Source organism: Macaca mulatta, chromosome 17, assembly GCF_049350105.2.
Source record: "Macaca mulatta isolate MMU2019108-1 chromosome 17, T2T-MMU8v2.0, whole genome shotgun sequence".
NCBI classification, from domain to species: domain Eukaryota; kingdom Metazoa; phylum Chordata; class Mammalia; order Primates; family Cercopithecidae; genus Macaca; species Macaca mulatta.
Window position 1 is genome coordinate 14,017,226 of NC_133422.1, and position 26,395 is coordinate 14,043,620.

At 39.5% G+C, this 26,395-nt stretch overlaps 1 protein-coding gene and 1 long non-coding RNA gene across 3 annotated transcripts in view; one reads left to right on the forward strand and one right to left on the reverse strand.

The window, feature by feature from the left end:
* The window catches only part of RFC3 (replication factor C subunit 3), a 622,442-nt gene that overhangs the window by 438,245 nt on the left and 157,802 nt on the right, over positions 1 to 26,395 (forward strand). The gene's annotated exons all lie outside the window — the stretch shown is intronic.
* LOC114673561 (uncharacterized) overlaps positions 1 to 26,395 on the reverse strand; it is a 617,687-nt gene that overhangs the window by 11,600 nt on the left and 579,692 nt on the right. For both annotated transcript variants that reach the window (XR_013407900.1, XR_013407899.1), the window contains one exon: positions 14,079 to 14,279. This is a non-coding gene — a long non-coding RNA (uncharacterized LOC114673561). The remainder of the gene's footprint in view (positions 1 to 14,078; positions 14,280 to 26,395) is intronic.

A 26,395-nucleotide genomic window follows, 5' to 3' on the forward strand; every position in this document is an offset into this window, starting at 1 on the left:
ACCTTAAACTATGAAACTACCACAAGAAAACACTGTGGAAACTCTCCAGGACATTGGAATGGGCAAAGACTTCTTGGGCAATACCTGACAGGCACAGACAAAACAACAACAACTACAACCAAAAACAAAGCAGAAATGGACAAATAGGATCACATCAAGTTCAAAAGCTTCTGCACAGCAAAAAAAAAAAACAATCAACAAAGTGAAAAAACAACCCACAGAGTGGGAAAAATATTTGCAACTACCTATAAGACAAGGGATTAATAACCAGAATACATAAGGAGCTCAAACAACTCTATAGGAAAAAAATCTAATAATCTGATTAAAACACAGGCAAGTACTTGAATAGGCATTGCTCAAAGAAGCCATACAAACAGCAAAAGGTATACGAAAAGATGCTCAACATCATTGATCATCATAGAATTGCAATCCAAACTACAGTGAGATATCGCCTCACCCCAGTTAAAATGGCATTTATCCAAAAGACAGACAATAATAAACGCTGGCAAGGATGTGGAGAAAGGGGAACGCTTGGATACTGTTGGTGGGAATGTAAATTACTATAGTCACCTTGAGGAACAGTTTAGAGGGTCCTCAAAAAGCTAAAAATAGAGGTACCATATGATCCAGCAATCCCTCTGCTAGGTATAAACCTGAAAGGAAGGAAATCAGATATCAAAGACTATTCACAATAGCCAAGATTTGTAAGCATCCTAAGTGTTCATCAACAGATGAATGAATAAAGAAAATGTGATACATATATACAATGGAGTGCTATTCGGCCATAAAAAGAATGGGAGGCTGTCGTTTGCAACAACATGGTTGGAAATGGAAATCATTATGTTAAGTGAAATAAGGCACAGAAGGACAGACATTGCATGTTCTCACTTATCTGTGGGAGCTAAAAATTAAAACAATTGAATTCACAGAGATAGAGAGTAGGAGGATAACTACCAGAGGCTGGGAAGGGTGAGTGGGCTGTGAGGAAAGGGAGGGTGGTTAAGGGGTACAAAAAAATAGAATAAATGGGATCTAATGTTTGCTGGCATAACAGGGTGACTACAGTAAAAAACAATTTAATTGCACATTTTAAAATAGCAAGAGGAGTATAATTGAATAGTTTTAAACACAAAGGATAAATGCTTGAGGTGACGAATACCCTATTTACCCTGATGCGATTGATACAGGAGTTAAAAAGAAATTACTTAGGCAGATAGTAAGGGTACGGAAGTCCTCAGTAAGGTTTTCCTTTTAATGAAAAGCAGCTCCAAAATTATTTTCTTTTCTAACAAAGAACATCCTGTGAAATCGAGCTTCAGACATAAACAAGCAAGCGGGAAGCTTGCATGGGTTAATACCAGCAGTTGTGCCCATAGGAATATACTACCAGGGGGTAGGCATGTTCAAAATGGTGCCTTCATCTTCTCTTTTGGCTAGCCACGTGTATAGTAAGGAGCAGACAAGTGGAAAGCCCCTTTTTTTTTTTTTTTTTTTTTTTTTTTTTTTTTTGAGACGGAGTCTTGCTTTGTCCCCCAGGCTGGAGTGCAGTGGCCGGATCTCAGCTCACTGCAAGCTCCGCCTCCCGGGTTCACGCCATTCTCCTGCCTCAGCCTCCCGAGCAGCTGGGACTACAGGCGCCGCCACCACGCCCGGCTAACTTTTTGTATTTTTAATAGAGACGGGGTTTCACCGTGTTAGCCAGGATGGTCTCGATCTCCTGACCTCGTGATCCGCCCGCCTCGGCCTCCCAAAGTGCTGGGATTACAGGCGTGAGCCATCGCGCCCGGCCAGCCCATTTGTATAATAAGATCAGGGCAGGGCGAACAGCCTTCCCCGGGCACTATGTAAACGTCACGCCTGGTCAAACCAGTCTGTGAGCCCTACATAAATCAGACATCATGCCCTCAAGCCTACCTATAAAATAGGCTGCAGTCCGCCACTTTTCCCTTTTTCGGACTCCTCTCTCTCGCAAAAGCGAGAGAGCTGCTCTCTTCTCTCCTTTATTCTTCCTATTAAACTTTCCATTCCACCCACGTGTCCATGCCATTAATCCTCTTGGCATGAGATGATAAAGCCTGGATATTTACCCTAGACAGTGATGCCGCTTCATGATTATTACACATTGCATGCCTATATCAAAATATCTCATGTAATTCATAAATATATATGCCAATGTAACCAAATTAAAAAAAAAATTTTTTTTAATGACTACAAGGTATCTCCCTCAAGTTCTAAACATTAGAACCGATGTGGGGGGCCGGGCGCGGTGGCTCACGCCTGTAATCCCAGCACTTTGGAAGGCCGAGGAGGGCAGATCATGAGGTCAGGAGATCGAGACCATCCTGGCTAACACGGTAAAACCCCGTCTCTACTAAAAAGACAAAAAATTAGCCGGGCGTGGTGGCGGGCGCCTGTAGTCCCAGCTACTCGGGAGGCTGAGGCAGGAGAATGGCGTGAAGCCGGGAGGTGGAGCTTGCAGTGAGCCAAGATCGCGCCACTGCACTCCAGCCTGGGCAACAGAGCCACACACCGTCTCAAAAAAAAAAAAAAAAAATTGATGTTTAAATGTTAGGTTTAAACAGCAATGGGTTTTAGTCCAAGGACCAGGACCCTTGTGCCAGTTGCTCAGAGACAGCCATCGTATCACTTTATGTTGTTGGACCTCAGCCTGTTTCTCTGTGAAAAGCAGAAATTCCAGACCTAGACTATCTCACAGCCTTGCAATTGGGATCAAATAAGAAACTACATATAAATAAGGTATTAGGTAATTGACTACAATCTGAAATAGTGGGTGCTTACATACTTTTACTATGTTTCTCTTACCAGAGGAGTTCAGTTACCAATCAGTGAGTACGTTTTGATTTCTATTACGTGCTCAAAATTCCACTGGTCCAAAGTAGTTAGTTCATGTGTCTGCTCTTGCCTTAGCCAACTGTTCAGTATACCGAAAGACCAGCAGTTGTTAATGGAGCCATGGAAAGCTCAAAAGGAAAATATGCACTTGCTCCTACTTCTAAGAACTAGCACTCTCCAGAATGGTAGGTGTTATTTTGATGGAGATTATTGTCCTCTTGGTAATATTTTCCTCTTCAAAAGAAAATTACCTTTCCCATCATTTGGATAATAATTTTAAAGAATTGTGTCTGCAATAATACTACCAGTACAGGATACAGTGGGCAAGAAGGAAATGGAACAATAGAATGAAGGGAAGAAACTGATATAAAAACTGAAAATAGCAGAGAGAATTGAGGAAGTATTGAGAATGAAAAATGAGCAACAAAGACATTCTAAAAGAGAGGTGCTAATTTAGCAGGAAAGATAGTACAATTTTCAAATCAACTTAGAAAACTACATTACATAACTCATCTTGACTACATCGCACAAACAGACAAATAAAACCACATTTCAAGGTGATAATTTTAGAAGAAAAGCCAACCAGTACATAGATCTGTGTTGACTCCTACGTGTGGAAAGAGGGATGGTCTAGTTGAAATGCCTATTTATATAGCTTACTATGTAGACATAGTGATTTAATAACTCTGCAATTATGTATATAATTGACAGTCTTATGTTTTATTCATTTTTCCCGGGTTGTGTTTATTACAGACTGTCTCATCTTGGAGTTGTTTATGTCCCTGTCTGTCTTATTTACCAGAGGGTGGATTCCTACAGGTTCGAGCCAGGTGTAATTCAAATGTGTATCATTGACAGCCCCTAGCACAATGTCTATCACCCACTAAAGGTTTAACAAACTCTTAAAGTGAATTGAATTATTTCAGGACTTTATTATCTTCTCTTTCTGCGTGCATCCATGTGTGTGTGTGTCGGGGGGGGGGTGTCTGTATGTGTGTTAAGTTTTTCTGGAGAATTGCATTTTGGTTTTAACTTCTGAAGTTAGAAATAAGTCAATAGTGCACTAAAATATCAGGGAGCCAATTCTGATCATCGTTTACTAAACAATGCCTAGGGAGTAATTATCAGTCTGTTCTTGATGGAGTCTGTCTGCACTCAGACTTAGTGTAAAGAGAAGTCTGGGTTATAGAAAGCAGAAGGGGCAATTTTTCTTGACAGTGGGAAGAACAGGTAGAAGGGAGTAGTGGTGTGTATAGAAATGAAATAGAATATAAACCATAATCCTTGTCCTTCACAAAATTTAAAATCTGTTTAGAGGAGAAGAAAAAGACAACAGAACAACCAAGCAATTATCTGATAGAAGCAAATCACATACTTCTTTACATAATGGGAATATTTTGACAATGAGTGATAGAAGATATTACAATTGTTCCCCACAACAAAACTAATTCAGCCTCATTATCCTCTATTTTTGTTTAGTTATCCCAGGGGAAGATGTCTAGTTCAAATCTTCCTGATTAGTTACTCCCACTCTGTTAGAGTTTGAAAACAATCCTCTAGCACTGAAACCGAGCGACATGGCTCAGGTTGGCAAGATCATTATCCTCATCAGTGGACTTGACCTCCTGAGAGTCCTTTCAAATATATTGGAGAAGGGGCATTTGAAAGTAATTCCTGGTGTCTCTTACTTGAGAATAACATACACCTTCCTGACACAAGTGATACAGCTGCTTTTCTTCGCTTTACCCATATGTGGCAATTTTTCACTCAAACTGAGAATGTGTGTAAAGACCAGCGAGTGACAGTGACAATTGTGATTTTAGACAGATAGGCGGAACATAGAAAAGCCAAACCCGTCTGATGTCCCTGGCCTTCTGAGTCTTGCTGTCTGTGCTTAGTCCAGCTCTCAGGCTGAAGGAGGCTGCCATTGCCTAGTCATTAGTTTCAAGTCTCATTCTCTTTATGGTGATTTTGGGGTTTTAGATCTGAAAATATCATAATATTGTTTTTTATCGGGGGATAATGATAAAAATGAAAAAATATTCCTTTATTATATGAAGAGGGAATGCTGTTTACAGGAGATGTTGAAAACTCAGAGGCTTTTAATGTTTCCTTCACTTTTCTGAACCCAAATGAGGATAGTAAAAGACTTAAAGATGAAAGGAGAGAATGTCATACTTAAACAAAGAATTATCTATTTCATGACTACTTCAGTCGATTGGCTGTGTTCACATCTGAAGTTGCTAATGAATTGTGCTTACGATACTAGGCAAAATGGTGATGATAATAGAGTTTAATATTGAAAACTTGTAAAGCATATTTAAATAGTGTGAACACAGCAAAGAAGGAAAGGAGAGAGGGAGGGAGGGAGGGTGAAAGGGGGAAAAGTAACTGGTTTTGAATCAAAGAAGAACTTTGGAATTCACATGCTTATTTTTCCAAAATATTTTAACCTGAGAACATAAATTCTTAAAAAAAACAACTAAATTCACATTGTCAACTGCTTATATACAGGAGAAGCCTTTGACAGCTCTTTCTGTGTTTCTCTCTCCCAAATCTTATCAACATAACAGCAAACATGAGACATGAGAGACTATACAAACAGAAGCTAAGAACATAGGCTTTGGAACCGACTTAATGAGTTGAAAGTATAATCAACCTCTTACCTACTGGGTGGCTCGGAAAACATTATCTACTCTCTCTGTGCCTGTTACCACATTACTCTATGCCTCAGTTTCCTTATCTGCAGATCTGGGATGTAATAACAGCACTCATCTCACAGAACTGTTGCAAAGGTTAAGTTGACTAATACATCTAAAGCACGTAAGACAGAAACTGGCACATTGTAGGTGCTCAGCAAATTAGATACCCAGTCTCACAGTTCACTGACCATCCCATAAATTCTCCTTTCTATCTCAGCACCTTACTTCCCAAGTTTTGGTCTTCTACTGTACACAGAATGACCCACTTTCAAACATTTAAAATTTGATGTTCCTGGATCCTACTATACCTATTATGCTTTTATCTTTCTTCCTCACTAACCTTGGTCTCCAATAACTTTGGAATTTCATATTTACATAAACAAGGTTAAAAGAGAAAAAACAGATTGAGGGAAGATACTTGTAATCTATATTGACAAAGGAACAGTGTACAGAAATATAAAGGTTTCCTACATATCGCTACAAAAAAAAGACTACTGGATGGAAAAGTGGCCAAATGGAACGAAAAAAAAAAAACCAAAAACGTCATAGAAAAAAAGGGAACATCCGAAACCATGAAAAGTAATCAGGAAAAGTAAAGCAATAATGAAACAGTTCATACTTTATAAACTGGCAATAATGTGATACCTAAATATACCAAGTGCTGGAGAGGATGTTTGATAGGAACTCTCAGATATTAGGAGTGGGAGTTTAAGTTGGTATCTATACTTTGAAGTACAATTTGGCAATGCCTAGTAAAGCCAGGACATTTGAGCTTTGGACATCGTTGGATGCCTACTAGTATCCTATCTCAATACCATACCTTTTTTTATAGAAAGTTGATTTTGTTTGCCTAGCCATTCCTTCCCCAGTACAGTCATGTGTTTCAATGGAAGAAGATATAACTTCCAGTTCTAGGAATGGAGTTGATTTTTTTTCTAAAATGATTACATTGCCATTGGCGGTGACACAATTTCAGCTAATAAATTATAAGGGGAGGTCTTCTGGGAGTATTATGCAGAAAGATTATAATTTCTAAGGGATTGTCCTAGGAAAAACAGCCTTCCCTCTTCTTGTGGGCACTTTTATTTGGATGTCACATTTGCAAATGTTTTAATCATTCCACTACTAACCTGAGAAGAAGCCGCACCCAGGATGACTGGGTGGAAAATGGAAGGCAGTGATTCCTTGACAACCTTACTGAGTCTTGAATAAACCAACTCGATAGTGCCAGCTCCACCTTAAAACCTCCAAACTGAAAGTTTTCATTCTTATTGGCAATATCAGACTATTTCTGATAGTCTCAGAACTCCCATTCAAGTATAAGTGAATGTAAGTAGAAGGATGCATTTTGAAGCAAACTTTGTAAAATCCCCAAACTGGAAACAATTATCTATCTTCAATTGAATAGTTAAATATGCTGTAGTATAATTAAGTAATGGAAGATTATAAAGCAATTAAGAATGTATTAAAATGAACACATCTGATCTGTTTTTATGAACACAGGTATATACCAAAATAATAACACACGGTGCAAAAATAACAAGTTCCTGAATAACACATACAGCATACCATTTGTGTAAACTATGTAACCACATAAAACAATACTATTTGGGGCCAATTGGAATATACACATAGAAGAATCACATCAAAAATGATAGTAAAAACATACATATAATCATAATAGAGGGAATGGATGAAACATGCTAGATTATAAAGACAACTCTAAGTGTATCCGTAGTATTTTATTTCTTATAAAGATGTAAAACCATATATGAAGAAATTTATCATTCATTAATGCAGCTTAATGATGATATGGGTTTTTCTCATATTACTCTGATTTTCTGAATGCTTAAAATAACTCATAAATATTTTCAAAAATAAAATAAATTTTAAAATAAAGCTAATTAGAAAAAGAAGATGAAGTGGAACTGGGGATGGGATTGTCTTTCACTATTCAATTAAAAGAATTCTTTACTGTTTGACTACTATAACATGCATGAATTTCATTTGTAATTTCTTCAAAGCAGAGGATTTTGAAGAGAAATTCAGTCTGTTTCAGACCACCAATTCCCTCTTTGTTGCAACTTCTTCCCTAGTTTGACTGAACAATATGGCGGTTTGCGGTATCCCCCTCTTCATGGGAACTTGTAATTTTCTATGTGTCTTTGAAAAGTTCACAACATGTTGAAAATAAACATCAACATATGAAACCACTGGAGAACACTACACTCCTGGCATTCCTTCAAATCCTCCCTGATGATTTTCTCCCTAGTTCAAACCAACAGTCAAATTTTTCTTTTCCTAAGCCCAGCTATTAAGAAAATAATCACCGCAGTGCTAATTTAGTACGGGCCTTAATCCATCTTTAACCATCTCTGTGTGCTTTGGGTGACATCCTTCACTTCTGAGATTTTCATTACCACCAAACACTTTGCCTCTCAAATGTGTAACTCCAGTCTGATCGCTACACTCAGCCTCAGGCTAGGCTTCAGCTTCACTATTAGACTTCTCTATCCAGTTACGTGAAGCAGAACACATTGTTTTACCCAATGTAAGAATGGGCATGGTTAGGGTCAGTACTAGTCATCTATAAATGGAAGCAAGGCAAGATGCAGAATCATGGACTGATCAATGCAGTTCATTTAAAGATGGCCTTCACTTTCTGACACTCTTTTCATTGGATCTGAAATTTTTGACCCTCTTCTCATTGAGAGATGGGGCCCATGACTCTTCTTCTTGCATATGTGTGGATTTTATGACTGTTTTGATCAATAAAATATGGCAAATGTTAACACTGTGCCAAATTCTGAGCCTAAACCTTAAGTCACTAGTGGCTTCCATTTCCTCACTCTCGCCCCCTGTCGCCGTGAGTTCTGCCACTACGTCAGAAGTCCAGCTACCTCATGACCACCATGCGGGAGAGGCCATGTGGAGCTTCCCCGGCTGCCGGTCTCGGCTGAACCCAGGGTTCCAACCACGCCCCTAAAGTGAGAGATCTGTGAATAAACCCTCTCGAGCCCTCCAGAAAAATCCACCCACCAGCTGAAGACCACTGGGCGACCCTGCAGAGCCATGTGGAGCAGAAGAATCACGCACTGAGTCCTGCTCACATCGCTGACCCAGAAGCCATGAAATACAACAAATGATTTTAAGACACTAAGTTTTTGAATTTGTTATCGAATGATAGACAACAATATAACTCCCTCCTCTCCAGGGCTATTTAGTGGGCCTCCTAGAGCTATACATAGTTCTCACCCCTGAAACGTTTTCCAGTTGCCATGAGATATTAAAAAATATTTACATACTCCCTCAACACTAAAAAAAAAAATCATATAAAATAAAATTTTAAGATTCTCTTTTATTCCCTATTTTCATCCCTTTCTCCATCTCAAAGTTAATCACTGCTCCTATTAATGAATATTTAGATTATTTCTAGTTTTTTATTAAATAAAACAGTGCTGCAGTAAACAGCCTTGTACATATTTTATGTAAATTGCAGATCCATAGAAGTCAAATTACTGAGGCATAAGTTATTAAAATTATAATACATGATACCAAATTGCTCTCCCCCCAAACGAAAATCTTTTCTCATTTATATTGTCACCAATATTTCACAATAGTGTTCATTTATCCAAATACTGGCCACCAATGGATGTTGTCATTTAAATTTTGCCACTTTGAGTAAAAAAAAGTGGTAGCTTATTGTTTTAATTGACATTTCTCTGATTATTTGTGAAGTTTGTAGCATCTTTTCATGTGTTTATTACTACTTGGGTTTCTTTTTCAGTGAATTCACTATAGATAATCCTTTTTTAGAAAAAAAATATTTATTAGATTGCCTCTTTGTATTTATTGTTTTGTGGTAGCTCTTTGCATTCTGAATATTAATTTGTTTGCTATTCTATATGCCACAAATACTTTTTTTCTAGTCTATGGTTTGTCCTTTATTCATTAATTAATTTATTTAAAAGGTATTTATTGGAAACTTTGTGCCAGGCATTGTACTAGATACCGGAAATACAGATGTGAGTAAGACAAAGTCCCACTCTCTTGGACTTAGTTTATTGTGGAAGATATACAGTAAACAATGAAAGACAGACATAATGTTTTATAAGTGTTACAAAGAGTAATAGAGTTGGGTAAGTGACATACAATGGTGAAGTGTGCTATTTAGATGGGCCAGCTAGGGAGGCCATTTGAGCACTGAAATGAGCTGATATCTGGAGGCAAAACATTTCACTCTGAGGATGTAGCGTATGCAAAGGCCCTGAGATGAAGGAATAACTGTTGTGTTCCAGAAACTTGTAAGGAGGCTGGTTTGGCTAGAGGACCACAGGTAGTCAGCAGTAGTAAGATGCCACTCTAGAGCGACAGCCAGGGCCCAGAAAATTTAAGGTCTTGTAAATGGTGGACTGTGGATTTATTTCACTGGAGGATGAAAACTATTCAGCATTTTGAATAGGGAAGTAATGCAATCTGATTTCCATCTGAGAAGGACCAGGCTGGCCACGGGGCAAGATAGGCTGGGTGTGTGCACATGTGTGCAAGGAAGTGTCGGGAAGAATGGGAGCTGAAAGATCACAGGGAAAGTCATCGCCTTACTCAGGAGGTTATTTCTGTAGTCAGGCAAGAGATAACTCGACAGTGGTAAAAAATCACCAGATTACAAATATATTGTGAGTGTAAAGCTGACAAGTGCAGTTGATGCACTATGAGGAGAAAGAGAGAAAAGATCATTCTAAGATGTTTGACCTGAACACTAGGTGAGTGGCGGTGCCCTTTGCTGAGGTGATGACTGGAAGGAAAAGCAAGGAAGAGCCTCACACATGTTGAGCTTGAGAAGCCTATTTGCTCTCTCACTGTCTTCTAGGCAGAAATGCGAAGGAGTCTGGAGTTCAAGGGGGAGGTGGTGGACGAGGTGGCAGGAACCTATGGGTCACCGGTGCATAGACAATATTTAAAGCCATGGAACTCTAGAAATCAGTGTAGGCCTGAAGGTGAAGCTGTCCAAGACCAAGTACCAAAGTACTTCAATGTCCATGAGGGAAGAACAGGAGGAGACCCATCACGGAGGCCTTAGAAGAAATGACCAGTGAGATGGGAGAAAACACAGGAAAGTGTGGGGTCCCAAAAGCCAAGGAAAGCATTTAGAACAGGGCCAGGTACACAGTCAATTAAAGTTAATTACGTAGCTGTTTTGTATTTATCCTTTTGAAGCCCTATGATCCCCAAATAGTCCTTTCTTCTCTGACTTCAACTAGGACTGAGACCTGTGATAGCTTTGACCAGTAGAATATGGCAGGAGATATTGTTCATATCAGATTCCAAGCTCAAATATTAAGTGACAAAGAAATAGATTTAAGTTGAAGGTTCAGAAGAGACCATTGTTTTCAGAAATGTGAAGGTCATTGGTTACTTTGAAAAAAGGTTTTAGTGCAGAGAGACAAAATTCTTTATTTTATTTTTTTGAGATGGAGTCTCGCTCTGTCACCCAGGCTGGAGTGCAGTGGCACGATATTGGCTCACTGCAACCTCCACCTCCCGGATTCAAGCGATTCTGGAGGGAGACAAAAGTCTAAGTGAACTGGTCTCTAGAGAGAATGGCAGAGGAGATGGGCACACAAAGTCCATTGTGGAGAAATTTTGCCTTAGAGAACGGCAAAACTCTTCGGGGCAATTTAATTGTTCTAAAGCAATAAGAAGGGTTACTTTGTTTTTGTAATATGGGAGATGTTCTTCTAAGATGTTTGTATGGTAATAACAATGAACCAATAGATTAATGGTGTCAAAGAGAGAGCAGACAATTGCAGAAGCAAGTCCTTGAGCAGATTGGAAGCTACGTGAGTCAGTGCACAAGCAAAGACTCTGAGTTTTGCTAAGAGCACAGATTTTTCATCCATTTATAAGAAGCAACAAGTGAAATATCCACATGTACAGGAATTGATCTAATGTATTGATTCTATTTTCTCAGTGAAATAAGATCATCAGCCGAGAATGAGAAGGAAGGAGTGGGTGTTAGAGATTTGTAAAGAAATGGGAATGAATGGGCTATTTGACTTGGGCAATGTAACTTCAGTACAAAACTTTTCAAGGCACCGTGAGCGGCAGCTAGAGATGTGTGATCACATCAAAGTTGGTCTGGTGTGTTCGTGTTCGTATTCAGCCATTTTTTTAGTCTCCAGCTGCATGGTTATGTTAATTATGGCATCTTGAATCACATATAAGTTTTTTTTTCTCTCTCTCTCTCTCTGTGCAGTTAACTGAGATTGGCTAATTTTTCCTGTATGGATTCTTGCATATATACATTCTAAGAAGACTCCACTTCTACCTTGAAATTACAAAACAAAACAAACGAAAACTTCACTATTTTCTTCTAATCTTGTCATAATAAATACTAACATTTTATTCCATGTGGGCTTTTCTGTATTCATAAGCATGTGACTTTATTTTTCTCAAAATGGATAATATGATGTTTCAACATTATTTTTCAAAAATCTACCCTTTCTTCTCTGAAATATCATATTTGTCATGTGCATAGGCTTACTTTTGGACTTCTGCGCTTGCTTCATTCGTCCTTCCTGCTTGGTTTATTTATGGTTTATTTATGTTAGCCAGGGTGGTCTCGATCTCCTGACTTCGTGATCCGCCCGCCTCAGCCTCCCGAAGTGCTGGGATTACAGGTGTGAGCCACCACACCCAGCCTCACATTTATTTCTTTTAGATGTTTTACATAATCTAAAAACCAGATAAGTTGAAATAAAATTTAGTCACTAAATATTATTAAGAGAGGGGCACTTTGCAATAGATGAGTTCTGTGAATATCAGTATATTTCTACATAAAATGAACAAAGTACACCATTTGAAGCAGCCATACATACACCTGACATATTTAATGACTGAATTTTATACCCGATTATAATTTTTTCCAGGTGCATTCAATATTACTGCTTTACAAAAGTAACAGAGGTCGCAGTTAATCACCAAGAGGAGGAGCCCATAACAAAGCTCCTCTAGATTACTATTTTTTTAATCTGATGACCTGATTACCAGAAGCAAAAGACCTATTAAATCCTTTATCTCTTAAAATATATTTTTCTAGAAAATATTAAATGTTCTTAGTATCAGGAACAGCCCACAGAGCACTTTGTTAGACAGAATGCATGTATGCTATATGAAAAGTCTTCCTATATATTCCCCTCTCTCTTTAAAAGGAAGTGATTTAAACAAAAATTCCAGAAATTTCTAGGCTGGGCTTAGAATTTCCACAGTGGCCATTGATTGGGGAGAGAACAAAATAATGGTAAAAAGGAAAGTATCTGTCTTTATCTCCCTTTTTCTCTTATTCTCTCCCATTCTCTCTCTCTCTCCCTTTCTCCCCTACTCCCCACACATATGCTAAAATTAGAATATACAACTAGTTTTAGAACATACTAATTTCTCCTTTATTATTTATCAATATAGGCATAACAGCTTAAGGGAGGCATTATCACAGTGTTTCAAATCACTGAATCTGACAGCCCTGGGATCATTTTTGTAGGCATGTTCTAACTTCCAAGAGTTCAACACAAGCTACATAGCTAACTGAGTTAAGCACTGAATAAAGACAACCTCGGTCTCTGGAGAATGTCTTCAGAAGAACAAGGTAACTGGGGTACTAGGTCACTGCAAATCTACCTCTGAAAATAAGTAAAACAGACAGAGGAGAAAATAGTCCATGCAATATTAATGTATATTACATTCAAAAAAGAAATATGCTCTGATTGCCCAGCCTCTGTAACCTGGTGCCCTAATTCTACACACTCTAAGACATATGCAGTCAAAACCATTTGCCTGATTTCTGTCCCTCCCTGAAATGTTTATTTCTCAAAAATTCTTCATTTCATCTTTTTTAGAGAGTAGAATCATCAAGATGCAAGTATGTTTGAATGAAAAACATAACAACATTGCATCAGAAGGAGAGAAACTACTGCAGTTACCCAGAGAACTGCAAGTACCTGAAAGCTCACTAGGGATGGAAAATACAACTTCCCTTTAGTTTCTTCACTCTGGGTTTGTCACAAGTTACACACCCTACAGAGAGACCCCTCACCTTTCCCCACACACGGTACCTCCTTTTCCTTCCCTTACTCAGTAGGAATGTGCTCTTTAAGGATTCTGCAAGAGCAGGACTGGTGAGAAAAGTGCTTTAAAACACAGTGCTGTAGACTTCCATCCTAACCCAGCAGAGAGCACAGACACAGTATGTAAATGCTTAGTATATTTCTTTTCATGTTTGTTGTGATCGAAAATTCATTACTGACTTCACCGTTATAAACAATGAAACACCAAGCTACGAGTGATGATTTAAAGTGAAAATATGGCACAGGAGTCCCCAAAACACCATATACTGCATCATGCAATAATGTAATAATCTCCCAAAGGCCCAAGCCAGCAAATATGCTGCCACAAAACACTGGTAAGGCTCTGCAAAGCAACGAAAAAAAGTTTCACTGAAATTTGTATTCAACTTATTATAGTGTATACCATTTTCTTTTGGCCTTTATAATTTCTCTGTCATTTAGTTTCCAAGACAGCATTGGTCGGCAGGCTTTATAACTGTTTTCTTCAGATGGAGGAGAATGATAATAAAGGTGACATTTCCACTGCTAAGTGCTCTTGGATATGATGGTCCTGAAGAAACTGCTGCCTGTGGAGAATGCACTGATGGAACTCGGGAGCCACAGTCTGTTAGGGAGAGAAAGCATGTCCTAAGACAGAGTTCATTCTTATGGAAATTTACATGATTTAGGATTTATGTTTCCATGTAAACCCATAAAATATAATCCATACAATTTTAGAACAACGTTACACTCTATTTTATAAGGAACAGAAAAATCAGCTATATAATTTGCCATCTCCCTCGCCCAAATGTGTCAATACTTATTGATCCTTGCTTTTCCTTTTTGGTTGAGCTAATCAAGATAAATGTAAAAGCAACAGCACCTAGAAGAACAGGCACTCAGCATATAGTTGATTGAAAGAAATAAGAAGGAGATCCATAGAGAAACTATAAACATGAAGAAAAATGTTGATTAAAACAATATGGTCATTTGGCTGTCTTTCATTTACTTACATGAATGAGCCAATAAAATCAACGTTTACTTCACTGTATTGAAAATGCGAGTAAATATAATTCAGTTGAAAATCAGAATCTACACAATTTGAGATAGAGCAACAATTAGAGAGTCATTGAAAAGTTAGTAAGGGAAGTGGAAAAAGATAAAGAGAAGGGGGCAATGTATAGCCTAGGAAGAGGTGCCACTGAGTAGTGGAGAGGTATGACGGTGAAGATAGTCAGTGGGAGGCCTGATCAGACAGTATTTTCCAGTTCATCACTGGTTTCCTTGAAAGGTACCATTTTCATTCTGTAAAGGTTTCTTGGATAGGACGAGTTTTTACATGAAGGGTTTGGAGGAAGTGGTGAGGCTGGCTGTCAGAGCGGAATATCATTTGTGAGCAGCAAGGAAGAATATCAATCTCTTTGCATGCTAGAGAGAAATGAAGGATGACGAAATGAGCCCAGTGCACTAGGCTGGAAGGAAAGCCGCAGAGGGGCTGTGAAAGGATGCGCCACGGTAGTTAATACACAGCCACCTCGGGGGACGGCAGGCCTAACAATAACCATGTCAAAACTCAATTCCATATCAATGAGAAAGATGTTGTGAGGAATTTAAATCAAATAAAAATAAAGGCCATCAAAGCATACAGAGAATAGGATAGCACAAAAAGAATGGTGCCCCGTCTCTGCCTCGTGAACTACATCATCCTTAAACTTCCCTGCTCTAGATTCTAAAGTCACTGTGACCAGGAGACCACGCAGCAACCTTCATGTTTCCAGAAATAGCAGCAGATGATGCAAGGTTTTCCATTAGGAACTGACCATTTTTAGCCTTTCATCCTTAAGGAAATAATAAAAATAATGATAGCTTGTTTTATCAAGTGCTTCTGACCTGGCAAGCACTGCTCTGTACACTGCATACATGAACTCATACCATCCTCACAAAAACTCTATGCTATTATGATCCCCATTTCTCAGTTGAGGAAAACAGGTCCAGAAACGTTAGGTAACTCTCCCAGAGTCACAGAGCTAGTAAACAAGGGGGCGTGGGTTCCTCCTAAGCCCATGTTCATGACTAATACACATTGGCTGTCTCCCGAGACACCGACACCAGCACTCAATATGACCTTGGAAGATCTTGCACTGCCTTCCAAGGCCCTCATTTTCAGAGGCAGACAAGACCTATAGGTGCACACTGAGTTATTCCATCTCTATCAGATGCATGCCCGTGGAGAGAGTTCCTGGGCTAATGCCTAGGACCCAGGGAGAGTTTGACACATTTATCCACATTTGGCTCATTCCTGAAAGCATCAGTCCAGTTTCCAGGCCTTAGAAAAATCATTTTCACCTGATGTCTCTTCCTAAAGTTGAGTATACCATAGGTTGAGCTTTAGAAAAACAAATCTGAATTTGTTATCTGATTTAATTTTTAAAGTGATAAGACCCATCTCTTACAGCTGTCTGTAAAAAAATGGTCTTATCACTTTTAAAATTAGCTGTCAGCTAACCAAGTATCCAGTGTTTGCATAATATTGCCTGTATAGATTACATCTTAAGCTTATCTGGATTTGCTAATTATCACTATGCATTTTCCTATAGCATGATATTGGGTTTCTGAATTTTCTTTTTTTTTTTTTCTTTTTTTTTTTTTTTTAATTTATTTATTATTATTATACTTTAAGTTGTAGGGTACATGTGCATAACGTGCAGGTTTGTTACATATGTATACTTGTGCCATGTTGCTGTGCTGCACCCATCAACTCGTCATTTACATCAGGTATAACTCCCAATGCAATCCCTCCCCCCTCCCCCCTCACCATGATAGGCCCCGGTGTGTGATGTTCCCCTTCCTGAGTCCGAGTGATCTCATTGTTCAGTTCCCACCTATGAGTGAGAACATGCGGTGTTTGGTTTTCTGTTCTTGTGATAGTTTGCTAAGAATGATGGATTCCAGCTGCATCCAAGTCCCTACAAAGGACTCAAACTCATCCTTTTTTATGGCTGCATAGTATTCCATGGTGTATATGTGCCACATTTTCTTAATCCAATCTGTCACTGATGGACATTTGGGTTGATTCCAAGTCTTTGCTATTGTGAATAGTGCTGCAATAAACATACGTGTGCATGTGTCTTTATAGCAGCATAATTTATAATCCTTTGGGTATATACCCAGTAATGGGATGGCTGGGTCATATGGTACATCTAGTTCTAGATCCTTGAGGAATCGCCATACTGTTTTCCATAATGGTTGAACTAGTTTACAATCCCACCAACAGTGTAAAAGTGTTCCTATTTCTCCACATCCTCTCCAGCACCTGTTGTTTCCTGACTTTTTAATGATTGCCATTCCAACTGGTGTGAGATGGTATCTCATTGTGGTTTTGATTTGCATTTCTCTGATGGCCAGTGATGATGAGCATTTTTTCATGTGTCTGTTGGCTGTATGAATGTCTTCTTTTGAGAAATGTCTGTTCATGTCCTTTGCCCACTTTTTGATGGGGTTGTTTGTTTTTTTCTTGTAAATTTGTTTGAGTTCTTTGTAGGTTCTGGATATTAGCCCTTTGTCAGATGAGTAGATTGCAAAAATTTTCTCCCATTCTGTAGGTTGCCTGTTCACTCTGATGGTAGTGTCTTTTGCTGTGCAGAAGCTCTTTAGTTTAATGAGATCCCATTTGTCAATTTTGGCTTTTGCTGCCGTTGCTTTTGGTGTTTTAGACATGAAATCTTTGCCCATGCCTATGTCCTGAATGGTACTACCTAGGTTTTCCTCTAGGATTTTTATGGTATTAGGTCTAACATTTAAGTCTCTAATCCATCTTGAATTAATTTTCGTATAAGGAGTAAGGAAAGGATCCAGTTTCAGCTTTCTACTTATGGCTAGCCAATTTTCCCAGCACCATTTATTAAATAGGGAATCCTTTCCCCATTTCTTGTTTCTCTCAGGTTTGTCAAAGATCAAATGGCTGTAGATGTGTGGTATTATTTCTGAGGACTCTGTTCTGTTCCATTGGTCTATATCTCTGTTTTGGTACCAGTACCATGCTGTTTTGGTTACTGTAGCCTTGTAGTATAGTTTGAAGTCAGGTAGCGTGATGCCTCCAGCTTTGTTCTTTTGACTTAGGATTGTCTTGGAGATGCGGGCTCTTTTTTGGTTCCATATGAACTTTAAAGCAGTTTTTTCCAATTCTGTGAAGAAACTCATTGGTAGCTTGATGGGGATGGCATTGAATCTATAAATTACCTTGGGCAGTATGGCCATTTTCACAATATTGATTCTTCCTATCCATGAGCATGGTATGTTCTTCCATTTGTTTGTGTCCTCTTTGATTTCACTGAGCAGTGGTTTGTAGTTCTCCTTGAAGAGGTCCTTTACATCCCTTGTAAGTTGGATTCCTAGGTATTTTATTCTCTTTGAAGCAATTGTGAATGGAAGTTCATTCCTGATTTGGCTCTCTGTTTGTCTGTTACTGGTGTATAAGAATGCTTGTGATTTTTGCACATTAATTTTGTATCCTGAGACTTTGCTGAAGTTGCTTATCAGCTTAAGGAGATTTTGGGCTGAGACAATGGGGTTTTCTAAATATACAATCATGTCATCTGCAAACAGGGACAATTTGACTTCTTCTTTTCCTAACTGAATACCCTTGATTTCTTTCTCTTGCCTGATTGCCCTAGCCAGAACTTCCAACACTATGTTGAATAGGAGTGGTGAGAGAGGGCATCCCTGTCTTGTGCCAGTTTTCAAAGGGAATTTTTCCAGTTTTTGCCCATTCAGTATGATATTGGCTGTGGGTTTGTCATAAATACCTCTTATTATTTTGAGGTACATTCCATCAATACCGAACTTATTGAGCGTTTTTAGCATGAAGGGCTGTTGAATTTTGTCAAAAGCCTTTTCTGCATCAATTGAGATGATCATGTGGTTCTTGTCTTTGGTTCTGTTTATATGCTGGATTATGTTTATTGATTTGCGAATGTTGAACCAGCCTTGCATCCCAGGGATGAAGCCCACTTGATCATGGTGGATAAGCTTTTTGATGTGTTGCTGAATCCGGTTTGCCAGTATTTTATTGAGGATTTTTGCATCGATGTTCATCAGGGATATTGGTCTAAAATTCTCTTTTTTTGTTGTGTCTCTGCCAGGCTTTGGTATCAGGATGATGTTGGCCTCATAAAATGAGTTAGGGAGGATTCCCTCTTTTTCTATTGATTGGAATAGTTTCAGAAGGAATGGTACCAACTCCTCTTTGTACCTCTGGTAGAATTCAGCTGTGAATCCATCTGGTCCTGGACTTTTTTTGGTTGGTAGGCTATTAATTGTTGCCTCAATTTCAGAGCCTGCTATTGGTCTATTCAGGGATTCAACTTCTTCCTGGTTTAGTCTTGGAAGAGTGTAAGTGTCCAGGAAATTATCCATTTCTTCTAGATTTTCCAGTTTATTTGCGTAGAGGTGTTTATAGTATTCTCTGATGGTAGTTTGTATTTCTGTGGGGTCGGTGGTGATATCCCCTTGATCATTTTTAATTGCGTCGATTTGATTCTTCTCTCTTTTCTTCTTTATTAGTCTGGCTAGTGGTCTGTCAATTTTGTTGATCTTTTCAAAAAACCAACTCCTGGATTCATTGATTTTTTGGAGGGTTTTTTGTGTCTCTATCTCCTTCAGTTCTGCTCTGATCTTAGTTATTTCTTGCCTTCTGCTAGCTTTCGAATGGGTTTGCTCTTGCTTCTCTAGTTCTTTTAATTGCGATGTTAGAGTGTCAATTTTAGATCTTTCCTGCTTTCTCTTGTGGGCATTTAGTGCTATAAATTTCCCTCTACACACTGCTTTAAATGTGTCCCAGAGATTCTGGTATGTTGTATCTTTGTTCTCATTGGTTTCAAAGAACATCTTTATTTCTGCCTTCATTTCGTTATGTACCCAGTAGTCATTCAGGAGCAGGTTGTTCAGTTTCCATGTAGTTGAGCGGTTTTGAGTGAGTTTTTTAGTCCTGAGTTCTAGTTTGATTGCACTGTGGTCTGAGAGACAGTTTGTTATAATTTCTGTTCTTGTACATTTGCTGAGGAGTGCTTTACTTCCAATTACGTGGTCAATTTTGGAGTAAGTATGATGTGGTGCTGAGAAGAATGTATATTCTGTTGATTTGGGGTGGAGAGTTCTATAGATGTCTATTAGGTCTGCTTGCTGCAGAGATGAGTTCAATTCCTGGATATCCTTGTTAACTTTCTGTCTCGTTGATCTGTCTAATGTTGACAGTGGAGTGTTGAAGTCTCCCATTATTATTGTATGGGAGTCTAAGTCTCTTTGTAAGTCTCTAAGGACTTGCTTTATGAATCTGGGTGCTCCTGTATTGGGTGCATATATATTTAGGATAGTTAGCTCTTCCTGTTGAATTGATCCCTTTACCATTATGTAATGGCCTTCTTTGTCTCTTTTGATCTTTGATGGTTTAAAGTCTGTTTTATCAGAGACTAGTATTGCAACCCCTGCTTTTTTTTGTTCTCCATTTGCTTGGTAAATCTTCCTCCATCCCTTTACTTTGAGCCTATGTATGTCTCTGCGTGTGAGATGGGTCTCCTGAATACAGCAGACTGATGGGTCTTGACTCTTTATCCAGTTTGCCAGTCTGTGTCTTTTAATTGGAGCATTTAGTCCATTTACATTTAAGGTTAATATTGTTATGTGTGAACTTGATCCTGCCATTATGATATTAACTGGTTATTTTGCTCATTAGTTGATGCAGTTTCTTCCTAGCCTCAATGGTCTTTACATTTTGGCATGTTTTTGCAATGGCTGGTACCGGTTGTTTCTTTCCATGTTTAGTGCTTCCTTCAGGATCTCTTGTAAGGCAGGCCTAGTGGTGACAAAATCTCTAAGCATTTGCTTATCTGTAAAGGATTTTATTTCTCCTTCACTTATGAAACTTAGTTTGGCTGGATATGAAATTCTGGGTTTAAAATTCTTTTCTTTAAGAATGTTGAATATTGGCCCCCACTCTCTTCTGGCTTGTAGAGTTTCTGCTGAAAGATCTGCTGTTAGTCTGATGGGCTTCCCTTTGTGGGTAACCCGACCTTTCTCTCTGGCTGCCCTTAAGATTTTTTCCTTCATTTCAACTTTGGTGAATCTGGCAATTATGTGTCTTGGAGTTGCTCTTCTCGAGGAGTATCTTTGTGGCGTTCTCTGTATTTCCTGGATTTGAATGTTGGCCTGCCCTACTAGGTTGGGGAAGTTCTCCTGGATGATATCCTGAAGAGTGTTTTCCAACTTGGTTCCATTTTCCCCCTCACTTTCAGGCACCCCAATCAGACGTAGATTTGGTCTTTTTACATAATCCCATACTTCTTGCAGGCTTTGTTCGTTTCTTTTTCTTCTTTTTTCTTTTGGTTTCTCTTCTCGCTTCATTTCATTCATTTGATCCTCAATCGCTGATACTCTTTCTTCCAGTTGATCGAGTCGGTTACTGAAGCTTGTGCATTTGTCACGTATTTCTCGTGTCATGGTTTTCATCTCTTTCATTTCATTTAGGACCTTCTCTGCATTAATTACTCTAGCCATCAATTCTTCCACTTTTTTTTCAAGATTTTTAGTTTCTTTGCGCTGGGTACGTAATTCCTCCTTTAGCTCTGAGAAATTTGATGGACTGAAGCCTTCTTCTCTCATCTCGTCAAAGTCATTCTCCGTCCAGCTTTGATCCGTTGCTGGCGATGAGCTGCGCTCCTTTGCCGGGGGAGATGCGCTCTTATTTTTTGAATTTCCAGCTTTTCTGCCCTGCTTTTTCCCCATCTTTGTGGTTTTATCTGCCTCTGGTCTTTGATGATGGTGATGTACTGATGGGGTTTTGGTGTAGGTGTCCTTCCTGTTTGATAGTTTTCCTTCTAACAGTCAGGACCCTCAGCTGTAGGTCTGTTGGAGATTGCTTGAGGTCCACTCCGGACCCTGTTTGCCTGGGTATCCCGCAGCAGAGGTTGCAGAAGATAGAATATTTCTGAACAGCGAGTGTACCTGTCTGATTCTTGCTTTGGAAGCTTCCTCTCAGGGGTGTACTCTTCCCTGTGAGGTGTGGGGTGTCAGACTGCCCCTAGTGGGGGATGTCTCCCAGTTAGGCTACTCAGGGGTCAGGGACCCACTTGAGCAGGGAGTCTGTCCCTTCTCAGATCTCAACCTCCGTGTTGGGAGATCCACTGCTCTCTTCAAAGCTGTCAGACAGAGTCGTTTGCGTCTGTGCAGAGGTGTCTGTGTGTCTTAGTTTACTGTGCCCTGTCCCCAGAGGTGGAGTCTACAGAGACAGGCAGGTTTCCTTGAGCTGCTGTGAGCTCCACCCAGTTCGAGCTTCCCAGCAGCTTTGTTTACCTACTTAAGCCTCAGCAATGGCGGGCGCCCCTCCCCCAGCCTCGCTGCTGCCTTGCCGGTAGATCACAGACTGCTGTGCTAGCAAGGAGGGAGGCTCCGTGGGTGTGGGACCCTCCCGGCCAGGTGTGGGATATGATCTCCTGGTGTGCCTGTTTCCTAAAGCGCAGTATTGGGGTGGGAGTTACCCGATTTTCCAGGTGTTGTGTGTCTCAGTTCCCCTGGCTAGGAAAAGGGACTCCCTTCCCCCTTGCGCTTCCCAGGTGAGGCAATGCCTCGCCCTGCTTCAGCTCTCGCTGGTCGGGCTGCAGCAGCTGACCAGCTCCGATCGTCCGGCACTCCCCAGTGAGATGAACCCAGTACCTCAGTTGAAAATGCAGAAATCACCGGTCTTCTGTGTCGCTCGCGCTGGGAGTTGGAGACTGGAGCTGCTCCTATTCGGCCATCTTGCTCCCTGAATTTTCAAATTTGTAGAAGGTGTTCCTTCACGTTTGTCCTTGCATGAGTGGTGTGATTCATTGCTGATTTACAAGAGCAAATTCTTTCACATTAATGGCAGTAGAATGGAAGAGGGTTAAGAAGATGGAAAAGAGAATGAAGAATAGGATTCGTGCTAAATGAATATGTGTATACACACGTATATAATATCTGAGTAGAAAAATATTATCTGAGCAAATCATTTATAAAAAGACACTAATCTTTCATGAGAGAGAAAAATGTTGATAGGAATGCATTTTTTAAAAATAATCTGATAGATGTCGTCTCGTTGAAGGTAATGTTCACTGCTAAACAGCTTTTGCTGTTCTGCAAACCTCCATACATCCTTGTCTTGGCAATTTCGGAACATGTGGCATCTTCTTTCTTGGCTCCAATAAGTTGCAGTGTTTGCTACTCATCTTCTTTAACAGGAGTTCTTATCCTATTATGAAAATGGACATCTGAATGTAATAGGCAGTCCAAGTCCCTGAAGATATCTTGGTTTGAAGACAGAGAGAAACTTACAAATGAGGCAATAAAAAATAAATTGCACAACGTTGCATTTACTAAGTAAGCAAGATAATAGAGTCTGAAAACCAAAGGTGCTGAGTGAGCAAACTTCCGCCCCCTTCAGAGCTGAGCCTTGATGTGACCCGCATGCTAATCCTGTCATGTGTAAGATTTATTATCGAGATGACATTCGTTATTGGCATTAGGTATTCAGTTTGTTTGACATTTTTTATTACTAACCTTCTCTTTTCCAAAACCAATAACTCAGTGGTAAAAATTTATATCTTCTGTTATTCTTAAAGGGCCAAATTTGACATACAAATTCTAGTGCTTAAAATGGAATTTTATTTCAGGGGAAAATTGAGCTTCATTTGAGTGAGACTCTATTCAATATTACAGAGGGTTACTAGCTAGCCTAACTGTTAAATCTAAGGATGAGAAGAGCAGTGGGTACCACAGGGAATAATATTTTTATTTTTGTGTATATTCTGTAGACAGACTTGCAATTATATTATATTAAAATCCTAGTCTAGCAAGTTTGGAGGCCCTGGAAGAGAGAATTACTCTTGGGTGGCCAATGAAGTTATTTCTGGGAATGGGAGTCCAGAATAAAACTTTAGAGTACAGTCTTCCTGTTTTGAGGAAAGCCAGGAGACTTGTAAATGTGAAGAGCCCAAGTGACAACAGAGATGCGATAAAGAGTTAGGACCAGGTGCAGGAATGCTCATGCGCTGCCGAGGAAGGCAAACATGTGAGTGGCGTGGCCTCTCCCCAGTGAGCTGGGGTTGGTGATGCTATCACAGTACATCAGGCCGTGGGCCCAAGACAGCATTTCTCAACCCTTTAATACCCATGCCCCCTTTAATACAATTGGTAATCTTGTCATTCCCACATGATTATAGTTTTCCCCAGAGTGCTCAATGCTAAGTCATATTAAGATGGAAATGTAATAGCTTCTCCAACACATGACTCTTCCTCATTTCTTTACCTCTTACAGTAAACAGATTTGATGGGTTCTCCTCTCAAAGCAGGCTTTAACTGGAGAGAAAAGAGTGAGAGGGAAAGTGCCTCTCACAGTGCCTGGTACATAGCAGACTCTCAAAAACGTTAGTCCTCTAGCTGGGCTGCTGGTGGAAAAAGGTGGAAAAAGGAAAACTAATGTTTTCAGCCCTATTAGATTTTGTACTTAGCAGACAATTTTTATTCAAGCAGGGGCTGGTTGTGGGTCTCTAACCCTGATGGGGAAAATCCCACTGGGCTGATAATCCATAGGAAACTAAAGTTGTTACCAACAAAGAGAAGAAAGGTGATAAGAGACAGGGAGTTAGTAGAATTGTTGGCCCTAATATTTTGCTTAAGAGTTTTTAAAGGTGTTATTATCCTGAATCTTCATATATTTTATTTATTTTGCACGCCTGTTTCTCCATGCTTGCTCACGTGCAAGCTTTTTGAGGACAGAATTGGATGTTCTACTTGAAAGCATCAATGACAGCCTTGAGCTCCAAGTCCCTATACACGTGTCCAGTGGACTTGTCCATCAGACTGAAGGCCAGTCTTGGCTCCATACTGCAGCCCCACCCCACTCCCCTTCCTGCAGTTTCTAGAAATGCCATATACAAAATTACTGTTCTTAGGTTGTTTTAGCACAGTCTGGATATATAATAGATTGGTTCAAATCACACTTCAAGTTGGGTGAAAAGAAATATATACGCTTTCTGGTCCATTTGCCCAGCAGTGCATACTTTTTGGATAAGGTGAATAACTAATAATGCAAATCCTAAATAGAGCACAAAATGCTTTATTCACAGCAATACATGTTGATCACATCATGAACAAGCTTTGAATCTTTTAAATCTATTAAGAACTGGAGCTATAGGAAATCAATTGCCTATGAATTTTAAACTAACATTTGCATTGCTAGATATTGTTAATTTTTGTAAAAGAAAAATGCAGCAAACTTGAAGACTCTAATTGAAAGTGTATAGTGCCTTTTAGTCATTTTTTTTCATTTCTGCTGGGGCCTTACTTTAGACCTCAGCCACTTACGTGTAGACCTATTAATGAACATGTGCATTCTTAAGAGTTTACAGCACCTAGCTTAAGACTATCTGTCTACTTTCTACAACACAGCTCCTAAATGTGCTAATTTTATAATTCATTTCTAGCTACTTTAGAACTACAAAATCCTATCCAACAATTTATTCGGGAATTTACAGTGAAAGAAAACATTGGTTTGATCTAAATTGCAATCACCACATATATTCAGATTGACTGCATACTCTCAGGTTTGCACTCCACAGGGTTCTGGGCTTCCATCAGTCCCCAACCACCCAGCAAGGCTCTGCCTGATATACAGAGAATCACATTGGAAGGGCTAACCTGTCTTAGACTCAGAAAGACAAAGCTTCAATACACTGTCATGCTCTAAGTCTCCCTGAAGGCCTTCAGAGATGACACCATGTGATATGGTTTGGTTCTGTATCCCCACCCAAATCTGATTTTGTAGTTCCCACAATTCCCACACGTTGTGGGAGGGACTGTATGGGAGACAACTGAATCATGGGGACAGGTCTTTCCCATGCTGTTCTCATGATAGTGAATAAGATCTGATAGTTTAAAAAGGGGAGTTTCCCTGCACAAGCTCTCTTCTCTTGCCTGCCACCAGGTGAGATGTGCCTTTCACTTTCCACCATGATTGTGAGGCTTCCCCAGCCATGTGGAATGTAAGTCCATTAACACTTTTTCTTTTGTAAATTGTCAGTCTCGGGTATGTCTTTATTAGAAGTGTGAAAATGGACTAATACACCATGTGTCTAGCCTTCCATGCACTGTCACATTGGGCCTATGACCAAAGCCCCATCAATCTTCATCAAGATTAACCAGGAGGCAGCAGTGACATAAAACAAGATGAGTGCTCTGGTATATCAATGCTCTACTCATTAGAGCAGTGTTGAAAACACTGACGTGAGCTGCCAAGCATTAACCAGTATTCAATTGTGGAAGGTACCAAGTATTGAGTGTAGTGATGCCCATGTGAGTCTTCTTCTCATCCTTCTCTCTCCCTCTCTCTCCCACTTTTCATGTTCTCATGCTTCTCATCACCAAGTAAAGCAAGCTCACTTATTCATTTACTCAACAAACATTTATTGAGCACCTAATGTGTGCCAGGCTCACAATTAGCTCCTTTTTACAAGGACCTCTTTATTTAGCAAAGTAAAGTGACCGCTGATAAAACATTGACTTCAGTACTAAATTAGAGGTTTATTAAAAGCATTGGTAACACAAAGAAAGGAGTAAACAATTGTGACCACTGGAGGGGAGATGGTGGAACAGAGGAGAATAAAAAGAAGAAGTATTAGAGCAGGATTGAGAGGGAAGCACATTTTTGCTAGGCTTGCAAGGAATCATAAG